The sequence below is a fragment of the Panthera onca genome, chromosome E3, assembly GCF_046562875.1.
Source record: "Panthera onca isolate mPanOnc1 chromosome E3, mPanOnc1 haplotype 2, whole genome shotgun sequence".
Classification (NCBI taxonomy): Eukaryota; Metazoa; Chordata; class Mammalia; order Carnivora; family Felidae; genus Panthera; species Panthera onca.
This window is the reverse complement of record NC_138354.1, coordinates 7,151,273-7,164,891: the sequence shown is the minus strand read 5'-3', so window position 1 is coordinate 7,164,891 and position 13,619 is coordinate 7,151,273. Positions and strand designations below refer to the sequence as shown.

Genomic DNA, 13,619 nt, shown 5'->3' with positions numbered 1-13,619 from the left:
TCCACGTGTACAAATTAGAGTCAAATGGAGCTGAGTTCAAGTCTCAACTCCACCATTAACTAGTTATGTGTTTGGGGCTTCTTAATAACCTCTCTCTAAGCTTTCAGTTTCTTCATCTGTAAAATGATGATAGTTAATAACTGATAATTATTGATTGATAATAACTGGTAGCTGATAATGGTGATACTAACCTCACAACGTCTCTGTGGGAGGTAAGTGTCTGATAGCAAAGCATTTGGCACACAGTGAACACTCAATGCATGTTGCTTATCCTGATTACTGTTATTTTTATCTTTTTTTATTTTATTTTATTTTTTTTTAATTTTTTTTTCCAACGTTTTTTATTTATTTTTGGGACAGAGAGAGACAGAGCATGAACGGGGGAGGGGCAGAGAGAGAGAGGGAGACACAGAATCGGAAACAGGCTCCAGGCTCCGAGCCATCAGCCCAGCGCCTGACGCGGGGCTCAGAGCCTGACGCGGGGCTCGAACTCACGGACCGTGAGATCGTGACCTGGCTGAAGTCGGACGCTTAACCGACTGCGCCACCCAGGCGCCCCTATCTTTTTTTATTTTTATTTTTGAGAGAGAGACAGACAGACAGAGCATGAGTGGGGGAAGGCAGAGGGAGAGAGGGAGACGCAGAATCTGAAGCAGGCTCCAGTCTCTGAGCTATCAGAGCCCAATGCGGGGTTCAAACCCACAAACCATGAGATCATGACCTGAGCCAAGTTCGGACCCTTAACCGACTAAGCCACCCAAGCACCCCATATTGTTCTTTTAATCATAATCTTAACTGGAAGAGGGAATAATGGCACTTACATCAGTATGGGGGAAAAGAGACAAGTAAATAATCCAAGAAGACCCTTTCCCAGTGGCACTATGGGAAAGGCAAAACATCTTTGTTCATGATCATTGAAGACCTCTCTGATTATTTCCTAAGGACAGATTCCAAGAAATGAGGGTTGCCGGGCCCACAAATAGTCAGAGGGTCTACATGAAATAGTGCTGGTGACCCTAAGTTTGCTGTTGGCAAGTGACCTCAGCTAATGAGATCAGATGACATCTGTACAAGGGTTTTGAAAGAACTCCAAGTACCGCTAAATGTAATGATTTACTATTACAAAGCAATACCGTACCTAAGGCCTGGCAGGCTGCCCTGAACAAATAAAAGTTTCTGAAGAGCTCTCCAGAAACTGTGGGCTCCCAAGGTTGACTTCTGTGATGTGAAAGCTGGTGGGGTTAAGACTAATGGGGGGCATCCCTAACAGGCTGCTGACACTAGGCACTAGGGCCCTTGGGGGTGTTTCCTCAAATGAAAGTCTAGAGACATCCTGTCGTGAGCTCCTCAGGGTTGTCCCTGTGGGGGCCAGGTGTGCCCTGGGTTTATAGTGAGAATCTGTTTGATTCAGTTTTATACCCAGGAATATTAATACATTGGGGTCACTATAAACTAGATTTAGCTAGCGGGATGCCTGGCTGGCTCAGTTGGTGGAGCACCCAACTTTTGATCTTGGGGTTGTAAGTTTGAGCCCCACACTGGGTGTGGAGATTACTTAAAAATAAAATCTTAAAAAAAAAAGATTAAAAAATTTTTAGCTAGGGGCGCCTGGGTGGCTCAGTCGGTTAAGCGTCCGACTTCAGCTCAGGTCACGATCTCGCGGTCTGCGAGTTCGAGCCCCGCGTCGGGCTCTGGGCTGATGGCTCAGAGCCTGGAGCCTGCTTCCGATTCTGTGTTTCCCTCTCTCTCTGCCCCTCCCCCGTTCATGCTGTGTCTCTCTCTGTCTCAAAAATAAATAAACGTTAAAAAAAAATTAAAAAAATTTTTTTTTAGCTAGAGATCTTTTGGGTCACCCAGATAGTGTGATTTCAGGTACCAAATCTTTGTGAGGGTGGCATTGTGCTGAGGAATTTTCCAAGGCCCAAATAGCCACATATCCCCATGGTTTTCTTCTTTGGTGTGGATTTTACTCTTTTTTTTTTTTTAAACATTTTATTTTACTTTTTGAGAGACAGAAAGAGACAGAGCATGAGCAGGGAAGGGGCAGAGAGAGAGGGAGACACAGAATCCAAAGCAGGCTCCAGGTTCTGAGCTGTCAGCACAGAGCCTGACGCGGGGCTGGAACCCACGAACCAGGAGATCATGACCTGAGCTGAAGTCCGATGCTCAACCGACTGAGCCACCCAGGTGCCTCGATTCACCTTTCAGGGTGTTGTCCTTAGAGGTTCCTAGCTTTAGGCAGAAGGCTCAGGTCCCTGGTTTTGTCTCCTATCCCCCTGGTGTGTCACCTGTTAAAACCCATGTTCTGGGCACCAGAGATGAGCAGACACTCTAGGGAAAAGTCACTCTACAGTGTGCTTATCCCTCTGGATTGCTGCTGTCATTTTTTTCTGGCCTCCAAGGGATTCCCTTACTTTCCCACCAGCCCATTCACACGTTAGTAGAAGATGCTTTTTTGCATGGAACCCATCATTTGTCAGTGTGCTATATGGGGAGGGTTTCTCTGCTCATCTTGGCTGCCATATGGCCAGAAGGGGAAGTCCAGGAGGATGTATATTTAAGACTTGCAAGTCTGAAAAATTATAGATGGCGTGCCTGGAGTAAAACAGGGTTGATGATTACATCTCGGAACACTAAAATGAAGAGGCTCGAGCAGGGTACAAAGGAAAAATACCTGGAGATTCTGCTTTTATAGAGAAGATAGTGTGTTTATGGATCTTATTCCAAGGGGACAAGCCCTCCGTGAGTGCTTGCAAAATGAATGGGAGGCAGGTAAGGGCAGAATCGGATGGGGTTTTTAGTTGGTTGAATAACCAGACCCAAGTTATATTGGCAAATCCACAGCAACTTAAAAAGAAATTAATGTTTTATTTATTTTCGAGAGAGAGAGACAGAGCACTAGTGGGGGAGGGGAAGAAGGCGAGGGGGGCCCAGAATCTGAAGCAGGCTCCAGACTCTGAGCCAGCAGCACAGAGCCTGACACGGGGCTCAAACTCGTGAACCATGAGATCATGACCCGAAACTGAAGCTGGATGCTTAACCGACTGAGCCCCCCAGGCGCCCCTTACAAATTCACAGCAACTTTGAATGCACCCTCCAGAGCAGCTACTACTGGGTTCCGCCCTGTTTCCTATTCAACGGGATCCTCTTATATATGCTTTATACGAACTGTTTCCTGTTTTACCAATGTTATATATAGGAATGTTGGTGACAGAAAGTTAGATTTGTGTATGACCGAGGCTAACAGTGTTAACTTGCGTGTTGAAGGTGGAAAAGCAAGCCCTACACCCACACCCCAAATAGGGAATGGGTGAGTTAAAATCTAACAGAGCCAAATGTTCTGCATCCAGATGGAAAAGTCTACAACACATCCCTGTGGCCACCATCCAAGACGGAACATCAGCCTGGAAAAAATAAGTCAGAAAGGACTGGATGTGGAAGATGTGGCTTTTTGACAGCAAGAGTGGTGAACAAGGCTCGGGGCTCTCCATGGACTGTAAACTCCAAATGAGCCAAGAATGTGGTTCAGTAACAGTTGAGCAGCTCTTGGGCTCCGTGGACAGCAGCACAGAGTCCGAACATGAAGTGAGAGGTCCACATGAAGTGGACCATGAAGTGACCTACCTCCACAATGGTCAGGCTACCTGGGTGCAGGGCCTTGCCTTCTGGGCACCAGAACAAGCCAGAGTGCAGGGCAGGAGGGTTAGCAACACGGGAAAGCGGCAATGGAAGCTTCTCCCCTAGGGTTCTGCCAGAAGTTCAAGGTCGGCTTAGGCTGAATGGGGAGCCTCTGAGGGAGACTGGGTTAGTCTGCTGGGGTGCCATGACAAAGTACCATGGGTAGGTGTGAGGGTGTCTGGGTCTCAGTCGGTTAAGCATCCAACTTTGGCTCAGGTCATGATCTCACGGTTCTATGGGCTCAAGCCCCACATCAGGCTCTGTGCTGACAGCTCGGAGTCTGGGACCTGCTTCGGATTCTGTGTCTCCCTCTCTCTCTGCCCCTCCCCCACTCGTGCTCTGTCTCTCTCTTTCTCAAAAATAAATAAACAGTAAACAAAACAAGACAAAACAAAACACCACAAAGTGCCATGAACTGGGCAGCTTCAACAACAGACATGCATCGTATAAAATCTGGAGACTAGAAATCCAAGATCAAGGTGTCAACAGGATTCATTCCTTGGCTTATAGATGCCTGTCTTCTGTCTTTCCTGTCCATCTGTCTTCACATGGCCTTCCCTTGTGTGTCTGTGTCCCAATGTCCTCTTCTTTCTTTCTTTCTTTTTTAATTTTTTAATGTTTATTTGTTTCTGAGAGGGAGAGAGTGGGAGAGGGGCAGAGAGAGAGGGAGACACAGAATCCGAAGCAGGCTCCAGGCTCTGAGGAAACGTTCAGCACAGAGCCTGAAGCAGGGCTCGAACCCACGAACCATGAGATCACGACCTGAGCTGAAGTCAGATGCTCAAATGACTGAGCCACCCAGGCACCCCCTAATGTCCTCTTCTTTTAAGGAGCCCAGTCCTATTGGATTAGGGCTCACCCAGTGACTTTTTTTTTTTTTTTTTTTTAGATTTTATTTTTAACTAATCTCTACACCCAGGGGCACCTGGGTGGCCCAGTCGGTTAACAGTCCAACTTCAGCTCAGGTCATGATCTCATGGCTTGTGAATCAAGCCCTGCATCAGGCTTACTGCTTTCAGCACAGAGCCTGCTTCATGCTTCAGATCGTCTGTCCCTTCTTTCTCTGCCCCTCCCCTGCTGGTTCTCTCTCTCTCTCAAAATAAATAAATAAACTTAAAAAAAAGTAATCTCAAACTTACAACCCCAACACCAAGAGTCACACACTCCATCAACTGAGCCAGCCCCTGTCCTTAAGTAATCTTTGAGATATAATTGACATAGGACATTATATTAGTTTCAGGTGTGCAACATAATGATTTGATATAGGTATATATTGCAATGTGATCACACTAATAAGCCTGTCTAACATCTGTCACCATAGTTACAATTTTTTTTTCTTGTGATGAGAACTTTTAAGATCTACTTTCTCAGCAACTTTGAAATAGTCAGTATAGTGCAATTATAGTTGCCATGCTGTCCATCATGTCCCCATGACTTATTTATAACTCGAAGCCTGTACCATTGATCCCCTTCACCCATTTTGCTCAACCCCCTGCTTTGCCCCTCTCTGGCAACCACCAATCTGTTCTCTGTACTTATGAACTTCCCACCCCCTAGATTCCACACAGAAGTGAGATCATACATATGCTACTTGTCTTTCTCTGTCTGATTTATTTCACTTAGTATAATGCCCCCGAGGTTCATCCAAATGGCAAGATGTTGTCCCAAATGGCAAGATTTCATTCTTTTTAATGCCTGAATAGTATTCCACTGTGTCTATCTGTCTGCCTGTCTCTCTCTCATCACATTTTCTTTATCCATTCATCCACCTGTGGACACTTAAGTTATTTCCATGTCTTGGTTATTGTAAATAATGTTGAAATGAATATGGGGGTGTAGATATCTTTTAGAGTTAGTTTTAAATTTTAAACATAGGGATTCTTGTCTTTATGCTTAAAACAGTGGTTGAATTGTAGCAAGGTGACTAGAGGGAGGAGGAAGTCAAGTCCAGCTTGGTTCTGCTCAGCTGGGACCATTGATGATCCTCCTACAAGTGAACTCCCCCCCTGTTTACAGGCCTATTCATATCAGGGAAGGATATGATCACTGGATCTCAGCAGAGATCACACTGGAAGGTCACTATAGGATTCAGATGGCCTTGGTTCTAACCTTGTGTGTACTATGCACTCTCAGTCTAGTTATGTAACCTCTTGGGGCTTCAGTTTCTCTGTAAAACTGGGATTAATTATAACAGCATCTACTCCATCAGGTGGTCAAGAGGCTCTAGTTGAGTTGACTGGTATAAAGCCACTGGTGAGGTGCCTGGCATGCCGTGAACTATTGTGGTTAACTAGTAATGCCATTGTTACGGTGATTATATATTTGGACTCACTCACATGGGACACAAGATGAGTTCAGGGCTCTGGGCTGTTGAATGATCCTTGGACTAGGCTGCACGTGTAGGCCCATCTGCCAGCTCTTTCCTGCCTGTATGTCAGTGCCCAGGCATCTCTGTCTACATACAGTACACAAAGGTGCCAGGGATATATAGGAGAGCTCGGTACAACTCCAGTGGCTCTGACAGGCATCCAGCCAGGACAGGGTGGCCTTCCTCACCCTTTAAGAACCAAAGTCAAGAAGACAGTGATACCACTGGGCTGTGTTCCCGGGTCTTGCTTTCATTCGCCCAATTCATATGCAAATTTTGCATGACCTTCTTTGAAATTCCGGGACTCAACCATACAACATGTTACTAAGACTTCTCTGATCATTGGAGTGTCAATCACTGGCAAGTTGAGAGTCATTTATAGCAGTGCCTCCCCCAGATTACCTTTGGTAAAGGCCAAATGGCAGAGGAGAGAGATATATGGCACAGAGATGGATCTCAGAGCTGGGCCAGAACCTGGGGAGCAGCTGAACTAACCCCAGAGCTTCCTCTAAACATCTGAGTAGTGTGTAAAGGAGGAGGATCCTCATTGCTGCAAGAGAATTGCAGCGTAAAGAAACACATTGTGGATGTATAGACACGTCCAGGCAGCACGGGGTGGCTGGCCATGGAGTGAACTGTCATTCATGACCACGTGGTCCTTAAGCTTCCAGTTCCAGGAGTCACAGTCTGATTTCAACAATCGATGACAGGCACTGAATGTCAAGAGAGAATAAGGAAGGACACAGTAGAGGGCTAACTGGAATTTCTAGAGGACTTTGCAATAGGAAGAACACTTGAAAACTTACAAATAGCATTTTATCAGGAAAGTAAGGAAAGGCAGGTTGGTTGAAAGAATGATGGCAGGCAGACTTCAGATGCCTTGGACACGAAGACCAAAAGAAAACCAAACAGTTTACGCAGTTTAGGCAGGAGATGAACGGAGATCTGGTGGGGAGGGGGAGCTAACTTCAGAATGGGGCTCTGTGTGAAAGTATGTCAGCATGTACGTATGCAAAAGTACTTTGCTGCAAAACACAGCAACACATTGGTCATTATAGAAGGGTGGTCACTGAAGGATAGATCGGCAAGAAGAGAGAAGAGCCAGGATTTGATCGTGGCAGGAAAGAAAAGACCAGAAGTTGAGTGTGGTGGCCCGGTCAGTTGCAGGGGCTGGGCTAAGGGTGGTGGAAACAGAGCTGAGAAGTTTTAATCAGTCACACAGGTCACAGCAATTTGCATTGGGCAGGACTTAAGGGACAGAGGTGAAGAGAGAAAGGGGGAAGCTGAGCATGACGCCCACTTGGGTGGTTGGTGTTTGGGGTTATCAAAGGGAGGCTAATGAGCTAGGAAGAAGCATGGAGGATGGTAGGTGGAACCCAGGCAGTGGCTTCAGGGAGACACATTGCCCGTTTGGATGTAGCAAGCCACAGCCCAAGAGGAGACGGCGGTGAAGGAGCTTGGAGGAAAGTTTCAGTGATTCTGTAACTCCCTCCCTTGCCTCCATGACTTCACTGGTGGCAGTACAGTGTGTATGTTACACATGACTTCACGCAGTTGGTCCCCAGCCTCTCTATTCACTGGACCCCAGGGAATGCCCCATCGGGGATACCCAGGGACCGGTCCATGGTCCCTGCATAGTACCCTTGAGGCTCAGCGCCTCATCCCCTGTGGTTTCCGCCACGTCACTGAGATGCAAGGCTGCCTCCCAGAAGCCACTGTGGTGAGGTGGTTACATGTTGGAATAAGCTCTCTGTGTATCTCTCTTTACAGACAGATGGGGAGGTAAGCGGACTCCATGAAAAAAGAACATGCAAACTGGAGTCACTTGGCTTCTGCCTCTTACTGGGTGTGTGGTTTTGTGCAAGCAACTTGACCTTTCAAACCGTCTACTCCTTATCTGTGAAATAGGGATGATTCTGGCCATGGCTACCCACTCCGCTGTCTTGAGGATCATGCAGACTGGTAGATATGACAAGCTTTATCAATTATTATTATTTTTTTAAATTTTTTTTAACATTTATTTATTTTTGAGACAGAAGAGACAGAGCATGAATGGGGGAGGGTCCGAGAGAGAGGGAGACACAGAATCCGAAACAGGCTCCAGGCTCCGATCGGTCAGCACAGAGCCCGACGCGGGGCTCAAACTCACAGACCGCGAGATCATGACCTGAGCTGAAGTCGGATGCTTAACCGACTGAGCCACCCAGGCGCCCCTCAATTATTTTTTTAAATTTATTTTTTAAGTGATCTCTACACCCAACATAGGGCTCAAACTCACAACCCCAAGATTAAGAGTTGCATGCTGTATCAACTGAGGCACCCCTGGCAATGCTTTTTAAACCACAATGTACCTAATAAGTGGCAAACCTCACCATTCTTTAAATGCTGAAAACTGCATTTCTCCCTACCTTGCAAACTATAGCTGGGGGAAAGATCCTGGACAATTTATTTGGTGTGGGTCTGGATTAAAGGAAAACAAAAATAACAGTATTTTTTTTTAAACAGTTTTTTTTTCTCCAAATTGTCCACATTCACTCTGAAAGAAGAGACACTCATCCCAGCAAGCTCAGTGTCAGGGGCTGCCTCCCCAGAGGCCCTGAAACACAGACAGTGCCTGACCTGCAAATGCTCTCCTGCTCAGCCAGAGAACAGCCAGATGGCTATTGCCACCTCCCTTCCTGTGCAAACACCTCTCACCCAGCCGAGTAAACAGGCCTCCCTGGGTAAAGAGGTGCCTCCATGCTGCTTCTGTGTGGTGTAGCCCAGAAACAGGGAGGCTGATCCACAGGCTTGGGCTGTGTTTTCAGTCAGGGCCCCCAAGCCACAGGATCATCTGTCTTGGCTCCTTCTCTGTGTAAACAGGGCTGGCAGCCCATGTGGTTTGAGTATAGCCAGGGCCCTCCTCTCACTCCTCCCGGTGCAAACAAATTACAAAGAATCTTTGTAACTGTCCAGTGGAGTGGCTCAGCCCAGAGGAAGGGAGCCTGCGCTGGGAGGGGGCCAGGGTGGAGCCGGGGGTGCTGGGGGAGGCCCAGGGGCGGTGCCCACAACATCCCCTGTGCCATTTGATGGCACAGCTTTGCTCTAACCCCCAGAGGAGAGGGTCTGTCACCTGCAGCACAAACCCGGGGGCTGAAATTAAGGGAGGCAACAGAGCTAATATCCCCCAGCCCCAACACCTTCCCTACTGTAGCATTTCAGGTGTGGTTAAAAAAAAAAAAAAAAGGACTGAGCCTGGGAGGTTCAGTCTTGATTTCAATTCAGGTCATGATCTCACAGTTGGTGAGTTCAAGCCCCTCATTGGGCACCACACTGACAGTGCAGGGCCTGCTTGGGATTTTCTTTCTCTTTCTCTCTCTGCCCCTCTTGTATTCACTCTTGCTCTCTCAAAAAAAAAAAAAAAAAAAAATAAATAAATAAATAAATAACTTAAAAAAAAAAAATAAAAAGGACTAAGCCCCCCTCTTAAAGCAGTGCAGAATGGGGGTGGCTCAGTGGATTGAGCCTTTGACTCTTGATTTCAGCTCAGAGGTTCTCATGATCTCATGGTTCATGAGTTCGAACTCTGCACTGGGATTCTCTCCCCGGATCTCCCCGCACCCCCCTCCAAAATAAGTAAACTTTAAAGAAAAAAGCAGTGCAGGATAGAAGAAAGAATATTAGTTTGGGAGTTGAAAAACAAACTACTCCTGTCTCCACCCCTAATGAATGAGCTGTGTGCCCTCTGGATGGTGATACCTTAACCTCTCTTGAGTTTCCTGCCTGGATAAATTAGAATTATACTAATTGCCATATCTGGAGCCCCTCGATGTGACAGAGACTTTGGTAATGTTAATTTATCAGTCCACCCAACTACCCAGTGAGGTGGGAATGACTGTCGCCACTTTAGAGATAAAGAAAGCGAGACTGGCTGGCAGAGCTGACGCGCCAAGACGTATGTGACGTGGGGGAAGTAGGTCTTCTCTTTGCCAACCCCCCATTCAGCCCCTGCAACTAAGAAAGGCAGGACTTCTTTCCTTGATGTGAAAGCGGAGACTAGGCAGGTACTGGACCGCTTAGAACAGTCTTTATTGCTGGAAACAGAGGTTCTTACGCAGATAAGCGCAAGGCCTGGGAGTCAGGGCTCTGGCTCCGAGCAGCCACCTTTCCCCGAGGTCTCTTCCTCTGGGACTCATTTATCACCTTGGTTAAAATCCAGGGAAAGAGAACAATCAACAACTTGTTCCACTCGCGGGGCGGGGGGGAGAAACTGGCAGCAAATCCTAGAGTCGCTGTTACCACCAGTTCTGTTCCAAGGCAATTCCTAAGTGTCTAAATTTCCATGGCACATTTTGGAGGCTGCATGAGGGAGGGAGAGGACCTGCAGCCCTTATACCTACAGGCAAAAATGAGCGCTGGGAGGCTTTGCTAAGGGGAAGGGGAAGACAGCTTCAGAGGATTTTGACAGACATCTCTAGACCATCATATTCCAGGAAGGGGATCCATACGCTTCTGCCACTGGGTCAAACGCAGCTTGCCACTTGCTTTTGTACAGCCAGAGATCTAAGAATTTTATGTGTTTACACTGTTGGGAAAAAAAATAAAAAGAAGAATTGTTTGTGACATGTGAAAATTACGTTAAATTCAAATTTGAGTGTCCATAAATAAAGTGATTTTGGAATGCAGCCACATGCCTTCATTTACATAGAGTCTGTGGTTGCTTCTGTGCTACGGTGGCAGAGTTGAGTAGTTGTGACATCAACCATGTGTCCCGAAAAGCCTAAAATATTTACCATCTGGCCCTTTCCAAAAAAGAAAAAAAAAAAAGAGAAGTTTGCTATCTCCTGTTCTAGGAAAAAGCATGTGCCTGGGGGGAGGGCATCACCATTCTGGAGGTACATACTTATTGACTCCCTCATCTCAGTTGTGCCTGGGGTCCCCAGGGCCAGTTAGGTCTGGTTGGTAGCCTGAGGGGTGTGGGCTCTCAGACCGGAGGAGGTAGGTTGTGGTCGGTGAATGAGTAGTCAGACCTGGCCTCCTCTGCCGAACCCTTCAAAAGTCAAGTCCTTTCCTCCCCCTCCAGAGTGCTGGTAGTCAGGCTTGGGCTCCTCAGGAGGGAGACTGGAGGGTTTTCCCCTGGAGACACTAACCAAGAGACAAGATCTAGACGCTGACAGTCGAGTCTAGTTCCCACCAGGCCCTCTAAGGGAAGCTCATTGTGGACAAATCCTGCCCACGTGCAGAGCCTTCCACGGAGCTTCCCAGAGTCCCGCACTGACGTGTGAATGGAGAGCCAAGATGTTTGAGGGAAGCCCTTATCATCTTTTTTTAAAGATTTAATTTTTAAGTAAACTCCACACCCAACATGGGGCTCAACTCACAGCCCTGAGATCAAGAGTCGCACGCTCTTCCACCTGAGCCAGCCAGGTACCCCAGGAAAGCCCTATCTTAAGGCTAGGTGTGGTGAGGTCCAGGTTTTGGGACCCATCAAGGAACACAGGACAGAGACGTGGCAGTGTTGCACCACATGTTTTACTGGGTGGAGCTTGCACAGGATTGCATGAAAGGGGCCTTACAGAGACAGTGGCAGCCCCCGGAGGGGGGGTAAGGCAAAGGACCACTCAGGAGAGAGGGGTCTAGGACAGAGGACTTGCATGTCTAGGTGACATTGCTCAGCAGCATGGTGGGGAGATTCTGGGTCAGAATCCCCTAAGAGCAGCATTGACCTGGTGGCTTTTTATAGCCCCTGGGTTTGTCTTATCCATGGCTAGCTGATGTTGGGTGCAGTTTTACAAAGCAGGCAGGCCCTACATGGCTAAAAATATGCTTGTGCGGGCTATATTTAAAGCAATAGGATGTGTAAGAATTTGAGTTTAGCACCGGTGGGCTTTGAGCATGCTGTGAAGTAAACAACACAGGGGCCATCTTTAGCTTATTTATGGAACAGCCGGCAGAGCAAGAGAAAGACCAGGAAACCTGTGATAATGAGGGAGCAGAAGGAAACATTTAATCAAACAACCTCTGCGGTTAATGTCTGCAGAGATAGGAGAAGAAATTGCAGGATGCTCTAAAAAAGGAACAGTCAGAAAACAGAAAGAGTATCTTGGAAATAACGTTAGTGCAAAAATGAAAAGTTCATTAGAAGAGAAGGTTAAGGGGACGCCTGGCTAGCTCAGTCGGTGGAGTGTGCAGCTCTTGATCTCGGGGTTGTGAGTTTGAGCCCTAGGTTGTATGTAGAGATTACTTACAAGTAAAATCTTAAGGGGTACCTGGGTGGCTCAGTTGGTTAAGCCTTCGACTTCAGCTCAGGTCATGATCTCACGGTCTATGAGTTTGAGCCCCACGTTGGGCTCTGTGCTGACAGCTTGGAGCCTGGAGCCTGCCTCAGATTCTGCGTCTCCCTCTCTCTGCCCCTCCTCTTCTCACGCTCTGTGTCTTCGTCTTTCTCAAAAATAAATAAACATTAAAAATTTTTAATAAAAAAATAAAATCTTAAAAAAAGAGAGAGGGAGAAGGTTAAGGAAATATGCCAGCAAATAGAACAAAAAGACAAAGAGATTGAAAACATGAGTGAGCGCTCTCTTCAGCACATATACTGAGAATGTGAGTGAAAAACATGTGGAAATTAGAAAGTCAACCCAGGAGGTTCCACAGCTGAATTTCAGGAATTTTGGAGAGAGAAGAAAGTGAAGTGGGGGGAAATCATCAACAAAAGAGTGTAGGGAAATGTCACAGAAATACAGAACACGTACAGCCTGCTGAATGCTTAGCAAGAAGGAATTTGGGAAAGAAAGAAACAAAACCTCACCGATGTGAAATTTACTACCCCAAAGTATCCAGAAACAAACAAAAGAGGTCTCATCTAAAGGACTAAGACTCAGAATCCCAAGTAGGCACCCAGCACAGAGCCCCATGCAGAGCTTGATCTTACGACCTGAGCCAAAATCAAGAGTCTGATTAACCGAGTGAGCGACCCAGGTGCCCCTGCTCCTGATTTCTTAACTGCAACACTGAAAATTAGAAGACAAAATTCCAAGGAAGAATAATATCAAAACTAGAATTTTATACCCAAACTAAAGAAAGAGTAACGAGGACAGCAAAAGGGAAGTTTCAGTTATGCAAAGTCTCAAAATATTTACTCTATGGGCACACTGTCTCAGGAAGTTTATGGAAGGATGTGTGTCAGCCAAAGAAGGTGTACTCAAGAGAGAAATTGCCGGGGTGGGGGAGGGGGGCGCCTGGGTGTCTCAGTCAGTTAAATGTCTGACTTTGGCTTGAGCCATGATCTTGCTGGTCCAGAGTTCGAGCCCCACATCGGGCTCTGTGCTGACAGCTCAGAACTTGGAGCCTGCCTCGGATTCTGTGTCTCCCCCTCTCTCTGCTCCTCCCCTGCTTGTGCTCTGTCTCTATCTCTCAAAATTAAACAAACATTAAAAGAGAGAGAGAAAGAGAGAGAGAAATGGGATCCGGCAGCAGTAGGAGACCCAGCATGGGGTGGGGCTGGGTGTGGGTCCAGGGCTCCCTGGGGTGCTGCTGATGGGAGACAGGTGTCCTGAGGTGACAGGTGTGTGGCAGCTGGGACAGCAGCCAGGTC

The 13,619-nt window shown here is 47.1% G+C and overlaps 2 protein-coding genes across 3 annotated transcripts in view; one reads left to right on the top strand and one right to left on the bottom strand.

Annotated features, from left to right (window-relative positions):
• GJC3 (gap junction protein gamma 3) overlaps nt 1-13,619 on the top strand; it is an 80,019-nt gene that overhangs the window by 4,855 nt on the left and 61,545 nt on the right. The window lies entirely within an intron of this gene.
• Nucleotides 1-13,619, bottom strand: part of ZKSCAN1 (zinc finger with KRAB and SCAN domains 1) — a 63,724-nt gene that overhangs the window by 27,404 nt on the left and 22,701 nt on the right. The window lies entirely within an intron of this gene.